Genomic DNA, 15740 nt, shown 5'->3' on the forward strand with positions numbered 1-15740 from the left:
TTTGCATAACATGTACATCGCAACTCTCGTTATTTGATTTTCCTGGATGTCTTTCAGATGAAAAAAATGTTCACAGCAACTTGACTTGAAAAAGAATATCGCGCTCCTTTTCATTATCCCAATGCAACCGACATTGCAATGTAATTTATTCAACAGGCTCAAACGATTCTTTGAGATTTTTGTCATAGCGTCAATGCAGATAAAATAACTATCAGAACCCCAGTTTCCATACAACAGCTGTGATCATCTGAAAACCGCACCATTGAAAGCTGGTGATGACAACGACGAGAGTGGGATTCGAACCCACGCGTGCAGAGCACAATGAATTAACAGTCCATCGCCTTAACCTCTCGGCCACCTCGTCACAGATGTACCAAACGCTATGACCTTATGAATAATTGAATTTCATAAATCAAGCAGAGCAGCAGATCTCCCTGGTGTTGGTGAAATGAGAAATAACAAAGTACGGTTCCAAGACTATGATCTGACCCCTGGGTTGTGGGGCAAGTGCACTCCCACTGTCACACTATGCACATAATGATCTGAACAAATGTGAGTAAATGAATATGTAACAAGGTCTGTTGAATTCTGTGAAGACTTGAAGTCAACGGAATGAAGAACCCGAGACAGCAGGAGGTGTTCTTTCAATAAAGAGTTGGACAGAGCTCTTAAGGATCGTGGAGTCAAGGGTTATCGGGATAAGGCAGGAACAGGATACAGATTGAGGATGTTCAGCCATGATCATAATGAATGGTGGTGCTGGCTCGAAGGCAGAATGGCCTACTCCTGCACCTGCTGTAAATTGTCAATTAAATTGCCTGTGAGGAATTGTTTTCCAGACTGGAGGAGAGTGCATAGTGCTCAATGTCATTATTCGGAACACCTAACTTCCGCTCAGATGTTTTTGACACTCACTTGTGTACAGGACAGACAATTTCAAAATCCAAAATAAGGCTAAACTGACAATTGAACTCAACAATGCAAAAACCTTGATCTGTATCATTTTCCTGGGCCGTGCGACACCAAGTCACCGTATGATCACAGCAACACAGTGAGCAAGTGTCAGAAGGAAAGTTAGTGCAGTGCCAGAGCGCATACTGGGAGCAGCAGGTGACAGACGGGGATGTGCATATCCCACAACAGGAACACTTCCCAAACAGCGGACTGCGGTGGAAGGATTCAGAGGGAGTTTACACTATGAAATTCGATGCCAGAGACACAATGGAGATCTGTCATTGAGTCTGTTCAAGATGAAGATTTTAAGATTTCTACAGATGCAAAACAAAATAAAAAGCTCATTGGTTAGTGAAGGCAAAAGATGAAATTGTACATATCATCAATCTACCCATCTTTACAATGAGGACCTCACCACTTTCCTCACGCGGGGACAGAATCACTGGTGAAGATGATCATATAATCCCCGTTACTAGCCATGTAATCAGAGAAAGTCGGTTTCCCAAATGTTAAGGTAAAACCAGGATTGTGGAGGTAAGCATTAATGTGTTGCTCCTGTGCTGAAGGTGACCAGTGCACGGTATCTCTGTTTCAGTTTAGTGGTGTGTGCTGTGCCGAAGTTTGAAGTTTGAGTCTCACATGGAGCAACTTCAATTTGTCGTCGTGTTGCGGGATACGGACAGAAGGTGATATTGAGCAAAGCCAAGTTGTTGGGAAAATACCCTTGTTTGTGGATTGAGAAACAACCTTTTCTGGATAATGACTCCTTGATCTACAAACATACTGCAAGTATCTAAAACGTGAAGAGACATATGTGGAGAGAGAGAGCCTAAGGTGATTTTTTTTAGCAGGTGGATCACGTTTCCCATGAGCACTGCTTTAAATTCCGGGAAAATAGATGTTGAACTGGTTTCATGTTACACAGTTTGTTACAAACTCACAAAGGTTGTTGCAATAATAATAAAAAAAGAAATCACATACGACCGTTTGAATATTGTATTGAATTGAATTTTGGTCTGAGCATATTTTATCTTCAAAAAAGTGCTGCAGAGCAGTACAGGGGGTTAACAATACAAAAGGACAGAGTCTTCTTGGTGGATTTCTTGGGTGGAGTTAAGAATGTACGAAATATACATAACATCATGTGAATGTGGTCAAATCTTTAAAGTGGGTGTTCCCTCTCCAAGTGATGATTCATTTCCTGCTCATTAGGATATAATTTCTGTCTGCAGTTATTTTAGGACATCAGCTCCATTTACAGAGTTTCACCTTGAATAATACGCCACACCTTACCAATCTATGAACTTGTTATACTCAGTCTTATTCAGTTGTACATGTTCATGAAATGTCTTTGTGTCTGAAGTCAACAAATTCGAAATTGTTACACAACGACACTGACTTTCACTCAATGGTAAATTCTCTCCTTGTACGTTTGTTCGTGTATCTTTTAAAACACTCTGAAGTCAGCTTCTACGTTTTATTTCTGTAAAGTCGTTCACGATTTAAATAACTCTATTGAGTGGAAGAAACTCCCATCCAAACTTATCTTAATCATTCACTAATGGTTTTGAAGCTCTAACGAAAGTTATTGATTCACTCGAAAGAGGGACTTTCCCCGATTTACTCATTCAAACCTCGCGTTATGTGAAAATCTCATTTGTTTAGATCAAACCTGCGTGTTTGTGCATCCAGCATTTCCAAATCTCGTGAATAAACTCCTTCATTCTTTCTATCATCCCGTTTGTATCCTTTCTGATATTTTTATGTCTCAGTAAACAACGTCACTTGGCTTTCTAATATCTTGCTATCCAGGAAACAGCGTCTGTGCCCTTTCTAACTTCTTTACATGTTTTTGGTGGAGAATGACGACAAGGATTACACACAATGTTCCCACTGAGTGTGACAAAAAGATTTTACAGTTACACGATGAACTCATTGCTTTTTAAATATGACGCCTCGATTTATAAACTCCAATAAGGTAAATTACTATCTATCCAGTTCATGAACATCGTCTCCATGGAGACGAAAAGTTTCTATCACTTCCTTTATTCTTCCACGGAATGGCTGAAAGGTTTGAAAGGCCAACATCTCAATCCCCGTGCCCTGAGTCAGTCTCAGCTATTTCTAAAGGCGACTGAAGTTCAAATACTTCATAGTGTGTCTCCCGTCATTCCAGTGCACACTGGTTCTGGACAGTAAATGCCATCACCAAAGGTCACTGTGGATCTGAAATCAACAGTTTTCACATAGTAATTCTCGTAGCTATTGTGTATCGTATGTCCGTGTTCTTGTTCAATTTTTTCATCATTTCATGGGTCCCTATACTTAATTCTACTGAACGATTAATTTGTGAATGGAGACATTCCCTTCACCACTCATTCGAAACTCCATGGAACATTGAAAGATTTAACTCATACGCTTCCAGAGGAGAGTCCTGCCATTACTGGGATGAATCAGTCAACATTCCCCACGTATCCTCGAAGGCAAGGATTTCCTTTTCCATTGTAGGAGATCATTACAGCCCTGAATCCCATGTGTGTGTTCATTATAACCGAAACAGTTGCAGCAAGACTTTATAACTAAGATTTTGCAATCTGCTTGCATTGGTTGCCCCAAACATTACATTCCATATTATGGTATGTTTGTGGATGAAAGCACTTTCTGAATCTTGAGCAATTATATTTCAGTTTTGTCAAAAAACTATCATTCGCTGTTCTCCCTTTGCCTTCCAGTTTCCCGTTTTATATCCCGTATTTTATCGGTTTATCTAAAGTTTTCAATAATTTCAATCAATCTCGCTCCTGATTGCCAATCCGAGAGAATGCCAAAATTTTGTCAATTTATATGAAATGCAGCTGTAGGGCGCGGTGACCAAGTGGAAAGGCATTGGTCACGTGAACCAAATAAAAGTAGTCGGCTGGTGGAATCTGGCCGTTCCATCACAGCCATATTTAAAACATTTAACGTAATCTTTAGCCAAATCATATTGGCAGAAAATAAGAAAACAAAAATGAAAAAATTTGCTGATGTTGAAAATCAAACAAAACCAGATGTTGCTGGAATATTTCAGGACGTCTGGCAGCATCTGTGGAGAGACGGACCCAATGGATGTGAAACGTTAACTGTGATTCATCTGCACAGATGCTGCCAGCACACATGTGATTTTACAGCAATTTCTGTTTTTGTTTCAGATTGGCAGATTTTGTCGCAGTTCATGAGAACAGTGCTCAGTAGAATCAAACAGACAGCATGGACCTGGGAGTGTGAAATGAGACAGTAATAATGAATGAGTGGAGAGTGTTGTACTGGAAAAGTACAGTAGGTCAGGCAACATCCGAGGAGCAGGAGAATGGACGATTTAGGCAGAAGCCATTCATCAGGAATAAGGCTTGTGAGTCGGGCAGAGGAACAAAGCTGAAGCCAGGTGCCAACTCGCAGGCACCTCCTCCTACTGACCCCGATCACAACCTCTCATCCCCTCAACAAATCATCATCTCGCAGACCATTCACAATCTCATCACCTCTGGGCATCTCCCATCCACAAACTTCAACCTCATTGTCCGTGAACCACGCACTCCCTGATTCTACCACATTCCGGATTGGGACCCTAACACCACACGGGATAAATGTGAATTTGAACAGTTACCTCATTTCCCCTCCCCCAAGCACAAGCCTTCAACTCGCCAACGCCCTCTCCACCCATTCCAACTGAAGCCAACCGAATGCAAAGCCCTGTGACAGTGTCTGTAAACAGGGAAGTGACCCACGGAAATGCAGCTTTTAATCAAGTCAAATTTGCAAAACATTTTTCTCTGTCCCCTTCCTGAGCCTGGTGTTCCAATAGTCACAGGTCAGTTGCTCCTCCTCTGCCTTAACTTTAATTTCAGGATTGCAACAAAACTAGAACAGGTTGGTCGATCGTCCCAGAGGTACGAATAGCGCACGTTACAGGTTGGCGCTCTGCTGCTCCCGTGGAACAATTCATCAGCACTTAAATTCGTGTGAAATGCTGCAGCTGTAATTTCAATTATTATCTGAAGCTGCTTTTGCTGATGTTGATCAGGGATCATTGGTGTAACAGATTGAAGTGAGGACAGTTCTGCCATTACTGGGATGAATCAGTCAACATTCCCCACGCATCCTCGAAGGCAAGGATTTCCTTTTCCATTGTAGGAGATCATTACAGCCATGAATCCCATGTGTGTGTTCATTATAACCGAAACAGTTGCAGCAAGACTTTATAACTAAGATATTGCAATCTGCTTGCATTGGTTGCCCCAAACATTACATTCCATATTATGGTATGTTTGTGGATGAAAGCACTTTCTGAATCTTGAGCAATTATATTTCAGTTTTGTCAAAAAACTATCATTCGCTGTTCTCCCTTTCCCTTTCAGTTTCCCGTTTTATATCCCGTATTTTATCGGTTTATCTAAAGTTTTCAATAATTTCAATCAATCTCGCTCCTGATTGCCAATCCGAGAGAATGCCAAAATTTTGTCAATTTATATGAAATGCAGCTGTAGGGCGCGGTGACCAAGTGGAAAGGCATTGGTCACGTGAACCAAATAAAAGTAGTCGGCTGGTGGAATCTGGCCGTTCCATCACAGTCATATTTAAAACATTTAACGTAATCTTTAGCCAAATCATATTGGCAGAAAATAAGAAAACAAAAGTGAAAAAAATTGCTGATGTTGAAAATCAAACAAAACCAGATGTTGCTGGAATATTTCAGGATGTCTGGCAGCATCTGTGGAGAGACGGACCCAATGGATGTGAAACGTTAACTGTGATTCATCTGCACAGATGCTGCCAGCACACATGTGATTTTACAGCAATTTCTGTTTTTGTTTCAGATTGGCAGATTTTGTCGCAGTTCATGAGAACAGTGCTCAGTAGAATCAAACCGACAGCATGGACCTGGGAGTGTGAAATGAGACAGTAATAATGAATGAGTGGAGAGTGTTGTACTGGAAAAGTACAGTAGGTCAGGCAACATCCGAGGAGCAGGAGAATGGACGATTTAGGCATAAGCCATTCATCAGGAATTAGACTTGTGAGTCGGGCAGAGGAACAAAGCTGAAGCCAGGTGCCAACTCGCAGGCACCTCCTCCTACTGACCCCGATCACAACCTCTCATCCCCTCAACAAATCATCATCTCGCAGACCATTCACAATCTCATCACCTCTGGGCATCTCCCATCCACAAACTTCAACCTCATTTTCCGTGAACCACGCACTCCCTGATTCTACCACATTCCGGATTGGGACCCTAACACCACACGGGATAAATGTGAATTTGAACAGTTACCTCATTTCCCCTCCCCCAAGCACAAGCCTTCAACTCGCCAACGTCCTCTCCACCCATTCCAACTGAAGCCAACCGAATGCAAAGCCCTGTGACAGTGTCTGTAAACAGGGAAGTGACCCACGGAAATGCAGCTTTTAATCAAGTCAAATTTGCAAAACATTTTTCTCTGTCCCCTTCCTGAGCCTGGTGTTCCAATAGTCACAGGTCAGTTGCTCCTCCTCTGCCTTAACTTTAATTTCAGGATTGCAACAAAACTAGAACAGGTTGGTCGAACGTCCCAGAGGTACGAATAGCGCACGTTACAGGTTTGCGCTTTGCTGCTCCCGTGGAACAATTCATCAGCACTTAAATTCGTGTGAAATGCTGCAGCTGTAATTTCAATTATTATCTGAAGCTGCTTTTCCTGATGTTGATCAGGGATCATTGGTGTAACAGACTGAAGTGAATTTGAAAAATAACCTCTAATAAAGCAGCATTTATTGTAAACCTCCAGTTTCTGATTTGTGGGATTATACTGTATTTGGGAACTGTGTCAATTATCAGCAGGAAAGCTGTCCATATTCCACAGGCGATTATCCATCTGTGGATCAAGAAACAGAGGTAATGTTTTAGCATGATGACATTTTTCAAATCTTTGACCCTCCACTATGTACCATTCTTGGAAAGGCTGTTAAACTCGTTTCATATTATCCCATTTCTTGCAAACTCGCACAGCTCATTAAACTGTTCGAAAGGAATTAGATTTATCTCTTTGGGTAGATTGAATGTTGTTCATTAATCTGGGAAAGTCAGAACAAATTGTTTTGCTGTTGTGCAGAACAGAGCGTTCAGACAGGAATCAGGACGAGTCTTTTTGCTGGGTTTTTCGTGCGGAGATCAGTGAGTATTAAATGGACTCAGTTCCGTTCCTGGTCATTGTGACCAAATGTTCAAGGCAACAGATGGCAATGATGATGATGCTTGACATCTACAGGGTCATTCCTACTCATTAGAATCACCATTGTATTACAGATCAGGTGGGTAGGAGAGATGATGATCCTTATGGCAACCTGAGACAGTGTGACAATTAATCCCACATTGTTAGTCTCACTCTATACCATAAACCAGTTAGCCAGCGGAGTGAGCTAACTGGCTTCCGTTTACTGTAAAGCTATAACAAACAGATCAGTATATTTACAATTTGTAGTAGTTCACACAGAACCAGCCGCGACACCTTTCAACACCACCAGCTCTTCTTATACTTAACTTCTTCAGTTGCAGTTGTTATGCAATTTCTTTCCAATGAAAGCTAAACAATTCGTGAGTGTGCCACTTTTGCATCCCCATCCAAGCAGCGCAGAATCCCTGTCCCTGTTAAATTCGCTCCTTGTGTGTCCGCATGTGGCTTTTCAAATATTCTGGAAACAGCCTCTAATTTTTTTTTCTTTCTGTAAAATCATCTCCGATTTCAATAACTCTCAGAATAGAAAGTACCTGCTGTAAACTTCTTTGTCGTTCCTCTCTGGTTTTGAAGCTCTAGCCTTTAGTTATACACTCACCTCAATGAGGGAATTTCCCTCCTATTTACCCTTACCTCAACCTCACATCAGCTGAAAAACCTCCATTAGGATACGGCTCAGTCATCCCTGATTTTTTCCGCTTATTCTTCATCTATCCCACCATCCCATTAAACTCCTTAATTTCTTATCTCTTGGCTTTATCTCCCAGTAAATCTAATTTCCGTTGTCTCGAACGATTTTGTATCAAGGGAACTCTCACCATATCCTTCCTGACTATATTCCAATCCCCAACCCCCATGTATCTCATCATATCTTTATATCCCAGTAAATTTCGTCCTCACAAATGATGTTGGGTCTAATTCAACGCATGAAAATTTCTCACTATGCTATGCAATCTCATTGCGGTTCAGGAAAGATGTGGGCTATTTCACTGACAGCTGAATCGGTTGGCTGCAGCAACATTGAGTCCATTTGCAGTCACAGAGGTGAAAGTTGTATTCAGTTTTAATTTCTTCTCAACGTGTGCTGAAGTAACACAGTGAGGAATCAATTAATATGATAAGACATACATAAGGGGGCGTGTTAAATCTGAGGTTATGAGATCAGGGTCGTTTGAATAAATTAGACTAGAGATTGTTCAAATCTCAGTCTCATGAGATTGACAGAGAGCGATGTTGAGCGTAATAGACTGTCTTGGCAAAACCCAGTGCTATGAAGTCGTGGGATATGTACTTTAAAGGGTGCTGAAATTTATGGCTAGCACAAGGAGTCCAGAACAAGGTAAAAACACAACATTTGGTCGAAAAAACTAACAGCATTGTTACATGGATTAAAAAAAAATTCGAATTCGCCGAATCAGTTTAAATTATGCCCCAATCAAGGTTTAACAATATTAAAATCAGTGAAACGATCCGACTGTTTGTGGAACAAATATCAGACATGTTGAACAGTTAACCAGAGTGGCAAAAAACAGCAAAGAGAGCAGCTAAAAGTCCAACAGATGTCGGATGCTAGTAAGATCTACGAGAGGTGACTATCTGGAGAAAGAGATTACATAGAAAAAAGCGTCGACACTGACCTGGAGAGAAAATCTACAGAGGAAGATACAACGAGAAGATTCGACAACTGGCTGGTTCTTATATTTGAATATTTTGTAAATATTAATGGGGTCCGGGTTGGGGAAGGCTCTTCAGACCAGTATTGTAGAGAAGAAGATTAAAGACAGGTTTAGAGAAAGGAGTGTAAATAGTTGTAAGTTAATAATTTTCTGTAAAATGAGGAAAGTGTGTCCAGCAGGCTAAGACAAAAGGTAGGGGGGAGGGACTTGGGGACTTGGAAATGCAATAGGTCGAAGGAGGTCAAGGTGATGGTGATAGGCCAGAGTCGGGTGGGGGCGGAGAGGTCAAGAAGAAGATTGCAGGTTTGGAAGGCGGTCCTGAGTTCGAGGGATTTGACTGAGACAAAGTGGGGGAGGGGAAATGAGGAAACTGGAGAAATCTGAGTTCATCCCTTGTGGTTGCAGGGTTCCTAGGCTGAAGAGGAGGCGCTCTTCCTCCAAACGTCGTGTTGCTGTGATCTGGGGATGGAGGAGTCAAAGGACCTGCATGTTCTTGGTGGAGTGGGAGGGGGAGTTGAAGTGTTGAGCCACGGGGTGGTTGGGTTGGTTGGTCCGGGTGTCCCAGAGGTGTCCTCTGAAACGTTCCGCATGTAGGCGGCCTGTCTCCCCAATATAGAAGAGGCCACAACGGGTGCAGAGGAGTTACATTGGCAGAGGAGTTTGCTCCATTATGTAATACCAGTTTCTGTGGTTGCTGTGTTGTTTCGCTCATTTGTGTATTTTGTCTCATTAACGATTTTGAAGTTGTCCCCTCGACGCAAAGGTTCCGTGCTTTTGCACCATTCTACAAAAGATGAAGTGTGTCTAATCAACAGGGCTCCCTACAATAACACCCCACACAGATTCAATCTATTTATCCTGGTATTGACCATTGGAAGGAGCACTGCGCACTCTCCTCGAATTTGGAAAACAATTCCCTCTAAGATAATGTAACATTCCCACATTCAAGGGGATTTCATTCCATCGCCTTCAATTCCTCAAAGAATCCGATTCAACAAGTTTTGTCAATGAGTCATTTATTTGTTTGAGTTCAAATCATGTGAGCAAAGGGTCACAGTTGGAGAGTGCTGGTCCCATAAAACAGAGGACAGACCATACTCTGTGCACTGTACTCTGCTATTCATCATTTCACTAACAGCAGGTATCTATGCTCTGCAAAGTTTTCCTGCCTGTTTTAAGAAGCAAAATAAACAGTTCCTGGTTCCTAATTTTGTTGTCACACAGACCAAGATTGTAAATGATGGAAATATGCACTGGTCGAGACTGTCTGTTGTGAATTCGAGAAGTACCCAGACACTGTTCCCGATTACTGGGAGAGATTCTCTCTTTCCCAGCATTTCTGCACTTTTCTATCTGTCTCAGATGGAATTATTTGGACAAGGTTCTGAAAAGAATATGAGATCCTGTGCATGCAAGATCTCCCTTTTGTACAGCTTTCCAGAATGTCCATAACTCCCACTCCAACGAGCCCCCTACCCCGCTGCAGAAGCCGGTGTTTGATAGGGAGCTGAAGAGCGCATTCATCTTGCTCTCCCACAACACTGATTGCCAATAGACGATGAGTTTGTCCAGCTGCCAGCGGGGGAAGGGCTGGCGCAGCCTCCTGGGAAACGGGAGGCAGAATGACAAGGAGCTATTTTTAAAAACTCAGTGCTGCCTTCATTTCGAAACAAAAGAAAAAGCATTTTTTAAACAAAGAGACTCACCTGATTTATAGATCACACTTAAGGTGCGGTTATGGCTCGTTGGTCTTGGGTGTGATATATCGAGTGGGTGATGTACGTGCGAGAAGTGACACTTGAGCCCTGAAGCTTTGCATCCGGTCCCATTTTTGACTCAGAAAGTATGATTTCGATGAGATCGAGTTCAGATCAAGATACTGAATCTTCAAGACACACACCAGCTGCTTCTTGTAGGCGGTTAGTAGACTGGGGAATGGATTCTCTAACTCCAAATGATGCTGATCCTGTTAATGTGGATCTTGCTGAGCGCATGTCCTGTGCGGAGTAACCTGAATGCCTTGTTTTTTACATGCTGTGTTCTACATGTACTTGATTATAATGATCTGCCTTTACCAATTGCAAAGGCTTTCACTGCACTCAGGTGCATGTGACAATCAATCAAATAAAATCAATCAAACGAACGACACTGACATTTCCTTATTGTTTGGTGCCAGCACAGCGAAGGTGGGCTGTATGGCCTCACTTTGCACTATTTCGTGATTCTGAATGAAATCACAGTTAAACCAACAGAATGTGGGAAGTTGCTCACAGGTTATGTTGACACAGCCGGGACACATCTGCGCCATAGTGTATCACACGATAATAGTGAAGTCCTTCTTGAAATCATCCTCTGAGGCACATGGCACATGCCAGATTAAAAACTGAAGATCGCGGGAAACTGCTGTAGGAAGCGATAACAGAGCAACCCAGCGGGAGCACACTGGGCTCATAACCCAGAAATTAATGGACGGAAAACATCCTCTGTTCGTGGACAATTCCAGGTTTCAGCGTGTGTACTGCCCCGCCAGTGTTCCTCTATAATATAGCTTCATTCAACGTATTGCATGTTGTTTCAATTTCCACTTCCTTTCTCTCAATGTATCTGAAATGAATATCTCATGCTGATACACCTGCCAAATTTACACAGGTGAGGAAACACGCTTGTGAATATCTGGAAACTTTTCCTGTTCTCTATCTGTCTTCTCTGAATAGATTAGCAAAATTACTTGCCAGATCTGGGAATAAACTGGTGTCGGTAAGACATATCAGTTGCAGAGTGCTCTGTGCACATGACGCTCTGCATTTATTCCCCAAGCTGTTTCACACAGCAATGTCCTCCCTGTGAAATGAAAAGCCATGAATGGCAATTGGATCATCTTGTTGGAGACAGCATTACGACACATACACAGTTTCGCATTATTAGGACATACATCACCAATTATGAATAACCACAGAGATTTACAAGCGACGCAGAGTCGCAGTGGACTCGATGGGCTGAACGGTTTCTGCTGTTGCGTGAGTGACGCCACTCATTGATGCTGTCCCTCCTCCTGTTTCTGGGACAGAGTGGCTGAGGGTGAAACAATGTCTCATCTTTAACCCTCCTTCCCCATCAGATTATCTGCAGCCTGCGGTTCAGGGCTGTGGGAATGGCTCTCAGTGAGTGAGGGTTTTACTCGGATTCTCTTCATCTCGGACAGTTGGGGCTCAGATGCTAAATGCTGCCAGATTGCAGCAAAGAAACAGATGTCGATATTAGAAAAAGTTCTCTGCAGGATTGCTGTGTGAAGATGGATTCTGAACGCCAAACAGTGTGCACATAAATGCCCTCACATGAATTTACCTGAAGGAAGAGTATCCGGAGTACATTTCTATATATGTCCCACTACCACAACATCTTTGTCGCTCTCTCAGATAAATGATATTGGGAGGAAGTTCCCAATCAAACTTGCTGATTTCCAACACTTGAGGGACCTGGTTGTGCCGATGTGAGAGAGCTTTAGAACGTATTCGCGCTTGCCTCCCCTCACACTACCTGCAGGTGGATGGAAATAGATGAATAATCTGCCGATTGACACAGCTCAGTCCAAGCGGAAGTGATAAACAGCAAAGTCCCGCGAACAAGGAGAGGGAATGAGTAGGTGATATTCTTGAAACTCTTTGCTGCTTCAAAATCGGAGAGCAAAGTGGGATGTAGTTGGATATGAGTGACTCTCAGATGGTTTAGTGTTGGAAATGCAAGAGTGTTTGGGGTATGATCTTCGCTTCATAGCTTGTGTTCATACTGGCATGTGAGAATTCGTACTTCAAGTCGCCTTCGAGCCTTGGTTTTTTGATTTCACTTTTGCCCAGCCGCCCTATCAACTGTTAGTGCAAAGTGCAAATTATGACGTTGCACCCCTTAAAATAACTTTGTGTTTTGGGGTCAGAAGTGTCATTGTAGTGGGCATGACACAGTACCATATGTGGTGAAATCGAAACAAATGTTACAGGATGTTAACACACACAATCCCACTCTGAATAAATCCACCATGGGGATGTTCGCACAGTTCTGAATGTTGACCTTTAGGAAATGGGAACGGGAAATGATTGGAAACAGAGCTGGACAGGTTGATGGGAATGGTGTGGTGTATGAGGAATGGCAAAAGTAACGTCATTTGGAAAGTTGGGACAGTTCTCTTTGGAGAGCAGAAAAACCTTTCCAAGACATGTGTGGATAAGACAGACGAAATAAGGAAGGGAGAATGCTCCACACGCCTGAAGGGATCGAGAACGATTCGGTAGAGTTTAAAAGTCATTAGTAAAAGAATCAAAATGTACATATGGAGTGGTTAGGGTCATTAAACCACTACCTGACATTGACAAAGACACACTTTCAATCAAGTTATTTAAAAACTAATTCGCTGTTTATGTTAAAAGTAAAAGTGTGCAGAGTTTCAGGGAGAAGGCAAGAGAACTATACCAACAGAGAAGCGCATTTGTCTCTGTGTAGAGCCAGGACAGCTAATGTGCTTTGTGACACATTTGTGATTTTGAGTGGAATCACAATTTGACCAACAGAATGCAGGGAGTTAGATAACGGTAATATTGGCAAATCTACAGAACAGAATATTACCCAGCACATACATGTCACAGGGAGGATGAAAATCCTGCAGGGTGTCCTGGGGATCAGGCAGTGTGCAGTTCACTATTCAGATTATACCAGAGTGAGAGCCAGAGAAGGCAAATTGGTTAATTGTACGTTTTGTCAGCACGGGAGTTATGAACAATGATTGGAAGTGGAAATACTGGTGATTTGTTCACATTTGAAGTGTTTAATGGAAGCAGGGAACTGAGGAAGACACATGGTAAAGCTATTGAGATCTGACGACAGGAGCAGCAAATACGTTGGACAGCACAGAGGAGATCTTTGAAGTCTTGAATTCTGGTAGATGGGCCGAGCGTGCTTTCACAAGGCCACACTGTTACAAAAGGTAATGTGTCCTTGTCTCTTGGCCTTGCGTTGGAGCAATTCAAATACCACCGTTACACTGCAGGAAATTCCATTTTCCAACGAGAGGGCAGTCGGCATTTAACAAAGAATATATTGCGAAACCTTTCACATAACTTGTTACATTCTATCTTAGTATCTTGCTTTGTTTCCTTCCCACTTGACCTGTCATTGTGCTGCACTGAAGGTGTTTTGCTTCTTCTGCGTGCCTTTTACAGTCTGAGTGACATGATGAAGCTTTACTGCCCCATCTTCTGATGCAATTTTCCACTTCAATTCAACTCACCTTAACTTCGCTATCTGATACCATTCACCTTGCTTCGGTTTAAAGCGCTCATCTTAGACCCAACCTGTCCTCCTCCAAAATAAATACGAAACTCAGCCACATTGTCATCACTGCAAACCAGCGACACCTTCATTCTGAGGCCAATCATTACTGCGGTCTCATTTCACATTATCAGCTACCGTGCTCTCTGGTTGCTTCTAGAAATCACTAATATTATAAACTGCTGCAACATCCGCCAATATGAAATAAAAACAGAAGGATTCAGGAAATTTTATCATCCACAAACAAATGACAATAAGGAATGTAACTGTTGGGACAAACGTTAATGCAAGCAGATTGCAAAATCTTAGTCTGAAAATCTTGCTGCAATTGTTTTGCTTTTCATGAGCACACACATTGAGTTCAGTGCAGAACCGATCCCCATTTCCGAGAAGGGAATCCTTGGCTTTGATGATGCGTTGAGAATGTTCACTGGATTCATCCCAATAATGGGAGGACTGTCGTCCGGGAGCGTATGAGTAAAATCATTCAATGTCTCCATTCACAAATTAAACGTTGGGTAGGATTTAATACGGGGGCACACGAACAAACCAGACAAGAACACAGAAAGATGACAAACAATAGATATGATAATTGTTTTTTGGAAAGTTTTGATTTTAGATCCACGGTGGTCTTTGGTGACGGGTATTTCATGTCCCCAACCAGTCTGCACAGAAAACGACTGCAGCCCCACTATGACGTGATTGAATCTCAGTTACCTTTAGAAAAAGCTGAGACTCACTCAGGTCAAGGGGATTGAGGGATGCTGGCCTTAAAACCCTTTTCCCAAAATACTTGGAAGTACAAAGGAAGTTTTCATGGGGAGGTTGTTTATGATCTGGTTAGATAATAATGAACGTTGTTAGAATTTATGAATAGCGAAATTGTGTTATAAAGCATAGTGTAACAGTAAAATCTAAAGGTCAAACTCAGTGCATACATTATTTGTAATCCTTGTGCTCACTCCAACAAAAAAAGGAAAGACATTCGAAAGGGCACAGCCACAATTTCCTGTATAGAAAGGCATGAGGAAACTCAGGGTTGAGGTTGACTGAGGCATAAAAACATTAGAAATGATACAACCCGGTTTTATGTGGATGATAGAAGGAATGAGGGATTTTGTGCACATCATTTTGAAAATGCTGTACCGGAAACATGCAAGTTTGGGAAGAGAACGAAAGAGATCTTTCACGTAACATAAGGTTTGAAGTGACTAAATCAGTGGTATTCCCTCTTCGAGTAAATCCATAAATAGAGTCTCAGATTCAAAACCATTGGTCAATGATCCAGAAAAACTTGGGTCAGAGTTTCTTCTGCTCAAGAGCTATTTAAACCCCTAAACGAATTTCCAGAAAGAATGATAGAAGCTGAGTCCAGAGTGTTTCATAAGACACATGAACTCGAACACAAGTAGAGAATTTACCACTGGGAGAAAGTCAAAGTGTGTGTAAAACTTTCGAATTTTGTTGACTTATCAAAAAAGACGTTTCATGAACACGTCCAGCTGGATAAGACGGAATATAAAATATTCATGAATTTCAA

General features: G+C 42.1%; 1 non-coding gene across 1 annotated transcript; it reads right to left on the reverse strand.

The window, feature by feature from the left end:
* Positions 1-282: 282 nt before the first annotated feature.
* Positions 283-364, reverse strand: trnan-guu (transfer RNA asparagine (anticodon GUU)). Its single transcript has one exon. It is a non-coding gene; the product is annotated as a tRNA-Asn (tRNA).
* Positions 365-15740: the final 15376 nt, after the last annotated feature.

The sequence above is a fragment of the Chiloscyllium punctatum genome, unplaced genomic scaffold (genome assembly GCF_047496795.1).
Source record: "Chiloscyllium punctatum isolate Juve2018m unplaced genomic scaffold, sChiPun1.3 scaffold_242, whole genome shotgun sequence".
NCBI lineage: Eukaryota > Metazoa > Chordata > Chondrichthyes > Orectolobiformes > Hemiscylliidae > Chiloscyllium > Chiloscyllium punctatum.